This window comes from Podarcis filfolensis (genome assembly GCF_964270895.1).
Source record: "Podarcis filfolensis genome assembly, chromosome: 12".
Taxonomy (NCBI): domain Eukaryota; kingdom Metazoa; phylum Chordata; class Lepidosauria; order Squamata; family Lacertidae; genus Podarcis; species Podarcis filfolensis.
In genome coordinates, this window is record NC_139614.1 from 38,905,049 (window position 1) to 38,917,686 (window position 12,638).

The following is a 12,638-nucleotide window of genomic DNA, read 5'->3' on the forward strand; positions in this document are numbered from 1 at the left end:
CATTTGCTGTGCAAGCACTGAATCATCACTGACAGTAACATTGTCCAGATAACCTGTTTTGAACGTGTGTGTGTTTTGGGGGGAAAGCAAGCATTCTAGATGTTTGTGTAGAAAACATTGGAAGTATCTCCTTGTCTTTCTCTTAACTGGAAGGGGGGGAGAGTCTTATGTAGCATTCTCTCTCATCTGCTGTTCCTAGAGGATAAGTGCTATGAGGGTAACCACAGAGCCTAGGGCTTGCTGATCAGAAGGTCAGCGGTTTGAATCCCCGTGACGGGGTGAGCTCCCGTTGCTTGGTCCCTGCTCCTGCAGTTCAAAAGCACGTTAGAGTGCAAGTAGATAAATAGGTACCGCTCCAGCGGGAAGGTAAACGGCATTTCCGTGTGCTGCTCTGGTTCGCCAGAAGCAGCTTAGTCATGCTGGCCACATAACCTGGAAGCTGTACGCCAGCTCCCTTGGCCAGTAAAGCGAGATGAGCGCCGCAACCCCAAAGTCGTCTGCGACTGGACCTAACTGTCAAGGGTCCCTTTACCTTTTAATCAGCACATTGTTTTTTTGTAAAGAGTTCCAATTGCTCTTTTTCCTAGGTTCAGAATGCTTACTACTTGGCCATGCTTACTACAATTATATTACAATATGCTACCAGTGTTCCATAATAATGGTTGCATTAGCCAAGTCGAAGTAAACTGGAATTACAGACGCTTGGTTTTTCATGAGTTTGAATTGCATTTGTTTCAAGTTTTGTTCAATATATTACTACCTGACACTGAGGTGTGTGGGGTTGCATCCCAAATAGCATGTCCTTTTCAGGCATCTTACTCCCACAAGGCATAAGACTTTCCAAATCTCAGGCATATTAAACCCATCTCCATTTTATAGGCAATTTAAAAAGGTGTACATCCTATAAGCTTCCTGTTTACTTCATTGGGATACATGGCTTTGTTTTTCCTGCTTAAGTCCTTTATTTATCCTGTTGGCATGAGATATTCAGGTATTAAACTAGTCCTTTAAGAAACCAGACTTGTGGGGAGGGATTCCCCCTTGTAGAGGCAATGGAAAAAAGCAAATGGATAGCTATTACTCAGCTGAGCTTTCAAGCCTGTCAATTTCATTGTGTGCTCCCCGGCTTCCAACCCCAGAACCTGTTCATGCAATTTCAGTTTCAGTTTCTCATTCCAATAGAAATTAATGGAAAGCAAATCAAATAAATGAAGTATTCATTTTATTTCCCATTTTCATCCTACAAATGAATGGGGCGCTTCATTTTTTTTTTGTTAGTGCGCCCTGGTCATTGAGAGGCAAAGTAATATTTTTAGGGGAATTGTGACCTTTTGACCTGGGAGACATTTCAGTCTTGTAAACCACTTAGCTGGCTACAGATGGAAGTTTGGTAAATGTAGCATCAGTAGACAAGGAGTAGGGAACTGAGGCCTTCCAACTTAATTTCATGTTGGGGGGTGGGGTGGGGAGAGCAGGAGAAAAGTGGCAAAAAGAAAAGGGGTGCCCTGTCCACTGACAGCATGTGCCTCCCAGAATATTACACCCAAGAGAATCTGGTCCGCAATGGAAAAAGGCTCCCCACCCCTGCAGTAGACTTGTAGCCTTTGCTTGGTAGCATAGCTTTAAAAACACATGAATCTTAACTGGCAGTTTGGTGCTGTGCATGTTGTGATGTGCATTCAAAGGTTGCTGAGTAATCAACTGGCCTATGTGAAGCAGTCAGCACTGCATACACTAGAATGCTCCTTTTGGGTGATCTTCCTCATTCAAAAAGCATGCAGGCCGCTTAGGCCAGTGAAGTACAAAGTTGAAAGTTTGTCAGCAAGAAACATGAAGGATGCCCTGAGACATGAAAGAGCAAGGAGAGGAGGGTGCCAGAAGGTGAGCATCTCCTCATAGCTGTATCCAGGGTCATGTTGCTAGGATACCAAGTGCCCTGCTGCCCAGTAAAGGGGTTTTGTTCAGCTAATGAAAACAGAATCCCCAATTATTATTTTTCTCTTCCCCTTCCCTTAGTTCCAAAGAAGAAAAATTCTCTCACAGGTAAAAGAAGCTGAATGTCCTGCGCAGCACCTGCCCTTCTCCCAGAGTGGCTGGTTAAGGTACATCTGTGGGGCATGTGCCAGTATAGCTTTCCACCCACCCCAGCCATTGGCTGCAAAGCGCAAGGCTTGAGAGTTCAGAGTGGGCAGGGAAAGGGCAAGTGGATGATAAGACCTTGAATGACAAGGTAGTCAGATGTGTGCTAATGGAGAATAAAAGGTAAAGGGACCCCTACCAGTAGGTCCAGTCGTGACCGACTGGGGTTGTGGCGCTCATCTCGCTTTACTGGCCGAGGGAGTTGGCATTTGTCTGCAGAAAGCTTCCGGGTCATGTGGCCAGAATGACTAAGCCGCTTCTGGCGGACTAGAGCAGCGCACGGAAGCGTCATTTACCTTCCCGTCGGAGCGATACCTATTTATCTACTTGCACTTTGACGTGCTTTCGAACTGCTAGGTTGGCAGGAGCAGGGACCGAGCAACGGAAGCTCACCCCGACACGGGGATTCGAACCACCGATCTGATCGGCAAGCCCTAGGCTCTGTGGTTTAACCCACAGCGCCACCTGCGTCCCCAAACGGAGAATAAGGATGAATGAATTATTTGCCCCAGCTTCAGAGTGGAAGATACAGGGCAAGTCTCTGTGCTGGAACTATTGGGAGGAAGCGTAGTGCGCGGAACGGAAGCAGATAGTAAAAAGGCAAAAGATAACCCCTGGACGGTTAAGTCCAGTCAAAGGTGACTGGGGTTTGGCAATAATCTCGCTTTTCAGACAGCTTTCTGGGTCATGTGGCCAGCAGAACTACACCGCTATTGGTGCACAGAGGACTGTGATGAGTGCTAGAGTGCAGGGAAACACAGTTTACCTTCCCACTGCAGCTGTTCCTATTTAATTGCACTGGTATGCTTTCAAACTGCTAGGTTTGCAGAAGGTGGGACAGAGCAACAGGAGCTCACCCCATCACACGGCCGACCTTCCGAAAGGCAATCCCCCAAGCTCAGTGGTTTAGGCCACAGTGCCACCTGCTTCTGACAAGAGATGACATTCTAGGCCTCATAGACAAAATGAAAGCTAACAAACACCAGGTCTGGCTGGCATCCATCCAAAGACTCAAATGTAAAATTGCTTATCTAAAATATGTAACTTGTCCCTCAGTTCTGCCTCCATACCTGGGGACTGGAAAGCAGACAATGTAACTCCAATCTGCGGGATCCTGGAAATTACAGGCCAGTTAGCTTAATGTCTGTCCCAGAAAGACTAGTGGAAAGTGTTGTTAAAGATAAACTAACCAAGCATATTGAAAAACAAACCGTGCGGAAGCAGAGCCAGTGTGGCTTCTGCAAGAGCAGGTCCTATCAGAAGCCTGTTGGAGGTGATCCAGTTGCGGATCCGTGAATGAGGTTTCTGCCTAAACAGCAGATTGTGTGTGTTGTTGCGCCATCTACTGGCCATCACAGCAAGATATCCCATAAGGATTCAATGGTCCGTGAACTGGATTCCAAATAGGAAGCCCACAAGATAGAAATTCGTTTAACTACCTTTCCAGCCATCTGTGTAGTAGAAATGAGATGACTGGAGATTATCCTGGCTTCCCTGGTCTGCACAATGTGGTTCTCTCCAGAGTTTGGTGACTACAAAATCCCATCATCCTTGACCATTGGCTATGCATGGGGCTGGTGTGAGTTGTAGTGCAGAACAGCTAGAATGCTGAGCATTGGCTGCTGCTGGTGGAGACTCTTAGCCAGTCAGAACTGATGCTTCCTTCCTATGTATTCAAATGAGTAGCATTAAACTTTAGTTAGATGTACTTTTGCCAATCTGCGAAGGCACTTGGTTTAGCTGTTCCCACTTATGTTCCTGCGCTGGAGGTCAGTTTGATAAGTAAGGTGTGAATCCTGGATAAGACATTATCCCGTCCAGTCTGTGCTCTGCAATAATTTCTCTCCTGATACCCAAATGGAGGAAGAAAACACACTGCCTCAGTCAGGTAATGGCAGCTCTCATCACCATTGCCCCACAGTTTCCCCCTGTCTTACTTTGAGAAAGTGTCAAGGGAGAGGATCTCTTCCTCAGAGTGAAGCATTCTGGGCACAGCAGCTTTGCTACAATGGCTGGACGTTCTGTTGGAAACTGGGAAGTTACTTTAAACAACTTCAAGCTGCTGGCCAACTTTCCCAGAATGCCTCACTCTACAGAAGGACCCCCTGCCCCTTTCTCATAGTGAGGGTGGGAAAGGAGAGCCCACACAATTTTGAGGCACTATATCAAAGCATCATTAGAATTTTGGTAAACTTCAGTATAATTTGCAGTGGCATATTAATTGATACAGGAAGGCCAAGAGAAATGAAACACAAGAAAGCATTTGTTTCAACAATTGTGATCAGTAATTACTCAAGTTTTAGCATTCCTCTAAGCCAGCTGTAGTGATGTAGTGACCCAGTAGTGATGTATGGAAGTGAGAGCTGGACCATAAAGAAGGCTGATCGCCGAAGAATTGATGCTTTTGAATTATGGTGCTGGAGGAGACTCTTGAGAGTCCCATGGACTGCAAGAAGATCAAACACATCCATTCTTAAGAAATCAGGCCTGAGTGCTCACTGGAAGGACAGATCCTGAAGCTGAGGCTCCAATACTTTGGCCACCTCATGAGAAGAGAAGACTCCCTGGAAAAGACCCTGATGTTGGTAAAGATGGAGGGCACAAGGAGAAGGGGACGACAGAGGACGAGATGGTTGGGCAGTGTTCTCGAAGCTACCAGCATGAGTTTGACCAAACTGCGGGAGACAGTGGAAGACAGGAGTGCCTGGCGTGCTCTGGTCCATGGGGTCACGAAGAGTCGGACACAACTAAATGACTAAACAACAACAACTAAGCCAGCTGTAACCAATCCGGTGCCTTCCAGACGTTTATTTTTATTTTATTTATTTTATTTTATTTATATACCACCCTATACCCAGAGGTCTCAAGGCGGTTCGCAGTTTTGAACTCCCACCAGGACTTGGCTGAAAGCTGCTCTGCTCTAAACACTGACATGCTAATTGACACTTGGACAGCCTGCCCTGGAGTCCACCAATTCCATGCACCGGCTACTGCGATCCTGGAATCTGTGCTTGCTTATGTTTTGCAGTGTTTGTAGATGGCAGGAATGAGAGGCGAAATGCTTCCCATGGGCTTGCTATGGAACAGGGCTTCTACCCAGACTATTTGTCCCTTTAGCCTGGCATTAATTCCGATTGGCAGTGGCTTCCTATGGCCTCATGCCACGATCTTCCACTACTTGGTTCTTTAAGAGCAAGCTGGAGATGTCAGATGTGGAACGTGGGTCCAACTGCATGTAATGCATTTGGTCTACCATTGAACTGCAGCTATGGCTGCAGAGACATTATCTCCTTGCATTTGTCGTCCACGGACCTATGTTACGTGCACCCGCCTGGTCCAGTACTTCCTCCTATTGTCTGTCCCCTCTTAATTTTGCCAGCTCACTGTGACCACTGATAAGGCAGCACCAGTTTTCTTCCAGAGGATACAGATGCAGGATGCAATCCCAAGGGCGATGTCACTGGCTCTAACAGGTGCCATTTCAAGGAGCTGCTATCTGGAGGGGAGATAGTGGGTACTTGCACATTCAGAAGCTTAGCCACGACAGGGCAATATAGCTGTTAATTTTGGGAGAACTAGCAGACCCCACTAGATGGCAGCAACACACTGGAGATCTTCATTGGTATGTGGTTGGAGAGCAAAGCCCATTCCTCATTGCTTTTCTCCTCTTGCTCTTTCAATTTTTAAAGTGTTTCTTCCCATCTCCCCTTTACAGGGTAGAGACCCCTCTGTCTGCCTGCCAGCCAAAAATCCAAGTGTTCTTAAATGTAAAATAGGTTATTGCATTAATTCACAAAGCCCTGAGCAACCTATGCCAAAGGTACCTCAAGGCGCACCCGATCCCTTATGCTCCTTATGCTTGATCACCGAGATCCTTTGCTGGGGCAAGTTTGTTGGTCCTCTGAAGTTCAGTCCACCTTCCCTAGGGAGCAAACCTTTAGTGTGGCAGGACTGCCCTGTGGAACTCCCTGCCAACAGAAGGTCAAATGGAATTTCCAGTTGAATCTTAGGGCTCATCCAGACTTCATTTGGTGCCTCATTTCTAGGGATAGGAGCTGCAGTTTGTTCCAATTCAACAGTAAAGAGATTTTCCTGGGGAACTGTTTCCTGGACTTCTGTTTTTATTTCAGAACATGTAAAATAAAACAAAAACCCAAACTATATTTGAATGCTTATCCCTTGCAAGTGTTCTCTCTAAATGACGCATTAGATTGCAATGTTGTTTTCCCAGCCCCTTTCTTTGTGATCCTTTTTTAAGCTTGTACATCAGGGTTGTGGTCCAAGAACATATGGAGTCCCTGCTAGAGAGTATAGTTGACTTCAAGGTCCTTGCAGCTCTTGCAAATCAATCTCCAAAGTGCCTTTTTGTGGCTTGGTGCCCTTTAAATCCAAACCTATTGAGGCGACTTTTTGCACTGCAGCCTTCAGCCATGGTCATTCAAAAAATAATAATCAGAAGTTGCCTTAGAAACCAAGTAGTTAGGGGTAAGCGCAAGGTAACAGTGGAGCCCAAAATGGATAAAATAAATCCACACAAAGCACTTTAAGAGTTCAGGGCAGCTGCCAGATTAAGAGCAGCTCCAGCAACTCATGCAACAAACCATTTCAAATGGGATTATAATAGCAGCTGGACGGGAGCCTAAGCAAACACCCTTATCGATCCGTGAGAAAAAAATAAAAGTTCACAAGGAGAAAAACCCACACATGCAAAAAAAAAAATGTCCAATGCAATATCACTGTCAGATAACATCAAATTTTACACTGGATTTCTCTCCCCACCCCCACCCCGCTGCCTTACTGTGGACTGGGAAAATCAGAATTAAATTGGGGTGGGGAGGAAAGGGTGTAAGCTGCCACTTGGATGAGGGCAAAACAAGAAGGCTTGTAAACATGGGGTGCACCAAATCTGCTTTCAAGGGCTGTGTGCTCACAGGCTTAACATCCTTACAAGGAAAAGACGACTTCTTAAGTGCTAACTCTTTTCCCATCGCTAGAGGGCAATAAACACATGTAACAGACGGGGCCATGCTCAACCCACTGTTCCTTTTCAGAACAACAGACTGCAGCAGGTTGTGCAGAGATTTCTGCGCTCCCTCTGGCGTTAAGTGCAAATGGCAACTTCTTCCGCAAGTGTAGCGCTAAGCAGAAAGAGGTGGCAAGAATACTTCTTGGATCCTCCACCTTGGAATAAATAAAAGAAAAGAAATGGGGAAAGATCCCATTGCCTATGCTGACTTTGCCGGGGGCTTGCCAAGATTTCAGACTTGGGTCTCCAAGCCCTATCTGGGCACTGGGAGGGAATGAAGCAAAATACCTTCCATCTTCTTTCCTCCTCTAGTGACTGGTCACATCCTTTGCTTTGTGGGACCACTTCTTTTCTTTGATTATTTATGTCTGTATCTCACCCGTCCGACACTGAGAGTGTATTAACTTACGGCCTGTGTGTGTGTTTACAATGCCGTCCAGGGTTGTAAAGACTGTGGAGAGAATAATTGGGTGCACTCTTCCCACCTTGGATCAAATCTATGCTTCCAGGTGCTATAAGAAAGCTGCAGAGATAGCGCAGGATAGTGCACACCCCAGAAATGATCTCTTTCAGCTTCTGCCTTCTGGAAGATGGTACAGGGTTATAAAGACTAGGACTAGCTGCCTGAGAAACAGTTTCTATCCAAATGCGATTTTGGTTTTAAACGCAGTGTAAGGAGTCTGTATGGGAGTATATTGTATTTTAAAAATGGGGTATCAGAGTTTTTAGGGGGCTAACCAGGTTGGGATAGCTTGGATAGCAGGCTTGTTGGTTTTGAACGTCTGATGTAGATTCTTTTTTCAATTTCATTGTTCTGTATGGGACAATGACAATAAAGATTATCATATTGTATCGTATTGTATCTGTGATGTCTCTTGGCTCTTGGCTACAATCTATTTTTGATTCCTCTCCCACTCATCACCCCACACTGAAGACAATCCTTTTGCTCCCTTCCAAATCCTACAATTCTACGATGAGCAATCTGCCTGTGTGTCACAGATTTCAGGAGTGAAGCAAAAAAGGTGCAGTAGAAGCTCCCATGAGAAAACACCCTCCAAAGAACTTCACACTGAAACACCTCTGGTCCTCAACTGGATTGTGCAAAAGCTACAAAAGCACCAGCCCCTTGAAGGCAGATGGCCCCACGCTCCAAGGCAGGGCAAGTCCTGTACTGCGGCCTTGAGTCTTTTTCATTAAAATGAATAAAAACTAATTGCTCAGGCATTACTAAATAGCACCTATGTCAGGCAAAATTAACATTTTGAAATATATCCCGGAGGCTTCTTCTCTTGCTTTTTGTTGATGGTGATGCTCATACTCAAGATAAAGTGCTGACCTTTAGGAGGCACTCGGGGCTTTAAAATGCCCCTTGCATGGCCTTGTAGGACAGGTTCAACTGTATTAACCAGCCCACTTGTTTGTGTGTGTCAGCGATTAGGAAGCAATACTTTGCAAAGCTACCGACTGCAAATTCTAACTTATGCAAAGCCTGATGCCCTAAAGATAACTGAAGATGTCAACATGTAGACATCATACGGCTAAATGTTTGGTGTCCTACAAATTTGGCTTCTGAAGACTAGAATTTTTGTAGCATTTCCGAATTCAGCATGGGGAAATATAATTTTTTTCGGAAGTTCAATTCATCAATTGTGTTGACTTTTGCAATACCAAAAAGTGCAAGTCTAAATGCAGGGAATTATTGCTTCTTGTATAAGGGGATCAGAAAATCAGATGGTAAGGGTTTATTTTTTAAAAAAAGAATCAACAGTTTAAATCTAGTAGTTGTTTTTTTTTACCCACATATTCTGAAAACCTCCAATGTTTATGGGGCAACTGTCTTAAGTAATTCTTGGTGACTTGTGCTTCCTTCATCAAGGAGGCCAATGCAATGTAAAAGGAACGGACCAAAATGGCACAGTATCCAGAATGAGTCCTAAATTAGATCTAAGTGCATGGAAATTCAGCATGTATATGTAAATGTACATGAAATTTAATCTTCGGAGGTGCAGATAATACATATTATAAATATAATAAATATATAAATATAAAAAAGGCTGTGCCATTTCACTTACATGGTGGTAAATGAATAAATGCTTGATTAACTATAGTTGAAATCTATGGCAAAGCTGGTGGCAACAACCTGGTTGGCATCTTGTAGGGATTGTGAACTGGAAAGCCATGTGTTCAAATTTCTCATTTGTATTTCTGAGGCTATGGCCATGCCACTGTTCTCCCAGGCTTAACGCTTGCACTCATCTGCAATCTTGTGATAACAACAGTGGCCTACCTTCCAGTCACTATCAGCCTTGCCCTACCTCACGGGGCCGTTGTGAGAATAACGGGGGAATTTCACCCGCTCGTTGGAAGAAGGGTGCAGGCAATGGTGTCGATCTTCGTTAAGAAATATGATTTGCCTTGAACCGAGACGGATGCTTTAGCTGAGATTCCTGCATTGCAGGGAGTTGGACAATTCTCTGACCTCTCCCTGCAGCTGCTTTAAAGCAGCAGGTGAAACTCCTGCATGGGGCAGCCTGCTCTCAAATCAGTGCAAATGTGCTGCAAACCCTGCCCTGGGACTGGTTGAGCAGGTGGCTGCCTGGGACTCAGCTGGAGGGCAAATGAGACCAGAGATGGACTGAGCTAGGCTGGAAGCAGGGAGCCAGAAGGTGAGCTGGGTCTGGGTCAGGAGTCTTCCCCCCTTTTTTTCTCTCTCTCTTTTGCATGCCTCCCTTTAGTGATGTTAAGCAGACCTGGAGCTGGCGCCTCGGCCTCATTACCTCCAATTACCATAATAGTTGCCTCTTTCTTGTGTGTAGCTTCCACCCTCCCTCCCAATTCTCCCTGGGGGTGAATATCTGCCTCTTTTCCACCTTGACTTGCTCTATCGATTCCCCCTGGCCCAGATCCCAGCAGCAAATGCAAACGTGTGTCTCTCTGTCTCTCTGTCTCTCTTGCTCACTGGCGAGCCACGGATGGAAGCTCTGCTGCTTGGGCTGCACTGTTATTGATCACCTGGCCGGGGAACATTTATAGGCACTTAAGAGCCACTTAGACATCTGCAGGGTGAAGGTGTTTTTTCCCCCCTCTCTCTCTCCTTTCTGCAATATTTGGGGGCTCTGCAGTCTGAGCTCCATGAAAAGGCAGAGCAAATAGGACGTCCCCCCTCCGTATTAGCTATTAATAATAACACAGTAATATTATTCTGCAGTTTTAAGGAAAAGTGGGTGTTATTTCTATTACATTTTCATCTCTAAGGAGCAGGTGTCAGTGCACATTGTCTCTCCTGCTGTTCCATTATGGCTGCACACACAATGTGCATATTCCACCACCTGCGCCAAAGGATCCCAGGAACTGTAGTTTGTGAAAGGGTGCAGAGAATTGGAACCCTGTGGGAGGGGGCAAACTACAGTTCCCATGAATCTTTGGGCAGAAATGTGTTTAAAACGTACGGTGTGCCTGCAGACTCCAGTCCCCTTTCGCTTTCATGTGCAACAACTGATGCAGGCGCATTTGATTAGGACCAAATAAAATGCCACTTTGAGCCAATTTCCCAGTTCCTCAGGATGCTTCTCGAGGCTGGATGTTAAGCAAAGCAAAGCAAAAATGAGGAGGGAAGAGAGAGTGAGAGAAATGCTGTAAAAGAAAAGGTTGCAGCAGTCTTCAGAGCAGGTTTTCTTAACCTGGGGTCCCTGGGCATGCTTCACGGAGTCCATGAACCAGGCACAGAGAAACAAAAATCCAATGGAATAAAATAAATTGTATTCAGGGATTTGTTTGTATGTGCTTATTGGCACTTTTCTGGGGAGGAGGCCCATAGCTTTCATCACATTCTCAAAGCGGTCTGTGATCCTAAAATGGTTAAGAAGCACAGCTTTAGCGGAGAGGAGGCGTTCTGCGGAAAATGAGGTTAGACTGCGTGGGGGAGCAGATTTCAGGTGGCCTCAAGGGTCACTGGGACAAGGAAACAATGGCTGTTGTCCCCTTGAAAACAGATAAACGCTGCCATTTGTTTGGATCTGTCTCCAGCTCCAGTCAGAAGACACAGGTCCTTTTGTCAGGCAGGGGACAGAAGTGGCCTTGAGTGTCCTCAGTGAGCAAGCCAGGAAATTCCCCCTTGCATGTCACAGCTGATCCTGGCACTCAGTCATTGTATATTAATGGTGCCACTGAAAAGCCCTCCAGCCTTTCAATGTTGTGCGGCAGTAGGGATGCGCACGGATCTCTCAAGCAGATTACCTCTGAGCCATCCATCCTACTCTGGATCAGTCTCCAAAGCAATTTGGGAATAGGGCTGAGTGTTCTTAAATGTTTTTTTTAAAAAACCCTATTTTAACATAAAGTGAAAATAGTGTTTGAAGAAAGGGCCATGAGTGTCCCACAAGCAGTTTTTTTCTGCAGGAAAGAGAAGCAGCACCCACACCCCACAGGTCTGATACCTGATCCTGCACAGGCCTAGCAGTTATTGAAATTATTTATTCATTATTTATTTATTTAATTTGTATAGCGCCCTTCATCTGCTTGCAACATAAAATTCAAAATGAGAACGCAAGATACAGAATAAAAACCAACTAAACAACCAATAACCCCCTCCCCTCCCACAGTCAGCTATGGGGGCCACTGGATGACTCGGCCTAACATTCCTCACAGTTCTCAAAGGGGAGGAGAGACAGGATTTGTGCTGGTTAGGCCTGTCTCAGTTATGAGAGCCAGTGTGGTGTAGTGGTTAGAGTGTCAGACTAGGACCTGGGAGACCAAGGTTCAAATCCCCACATGGCCATGAAGCTCACTGGGTGACCTTGAGACAGTCACCGACTGCCTCGACAGCCCAATCTACCTCACAGTGCAGTTGGTCAATATGTCCACCTGAAAAGAAATGGGGTGGCACCCCACGACCACTTTGAGCCCTGGTTGTGAGGCTAAGGCTAGGTGCCCACTGTACATTTAAAGCATTTCTGTCCTCTCAGTACTTTTCCTGAGCCTTCTGCCAGAAGGTTGGATGAGGAAGGTCCCCCTCTGACCAAATCTTGACATCGCAGACCTTCTAACGGATTCATTCTTAACGTAAAACCTTCCAGACGGGCAGCCTTGTGAATCGCTTGCAACAAAAAGAGACTTATCATAGAATCATAGAGTTGGAAGAGACCACAAGGGCCATCGAGTCCAACCCCCTGCCAAGCAGGAAACACCATCAGAGTGGCCCTTCAAAGCCAAACAAGTTTATTATGACAGGAGTTCTCATGGGTTGCAGTCCACTTCATCAGCTACCCATTGTCAACATGGAAGCAGGGCTTTTTTTCAGCCAGAACTCAACGGAATTCAGTTTTGGCACCTTTCAGGTAGGCTCCAAGAGAATGAGGGAAGGGTTCATGGAGAAGAAAATAGCACTGCATGGAAGTAATTCAGTTTCTTTGATGCTATGGGAATGCCAGAGCCCTCAGACCAGGAAGCTAAAGTTTTTCTTGGATGGCTAGTG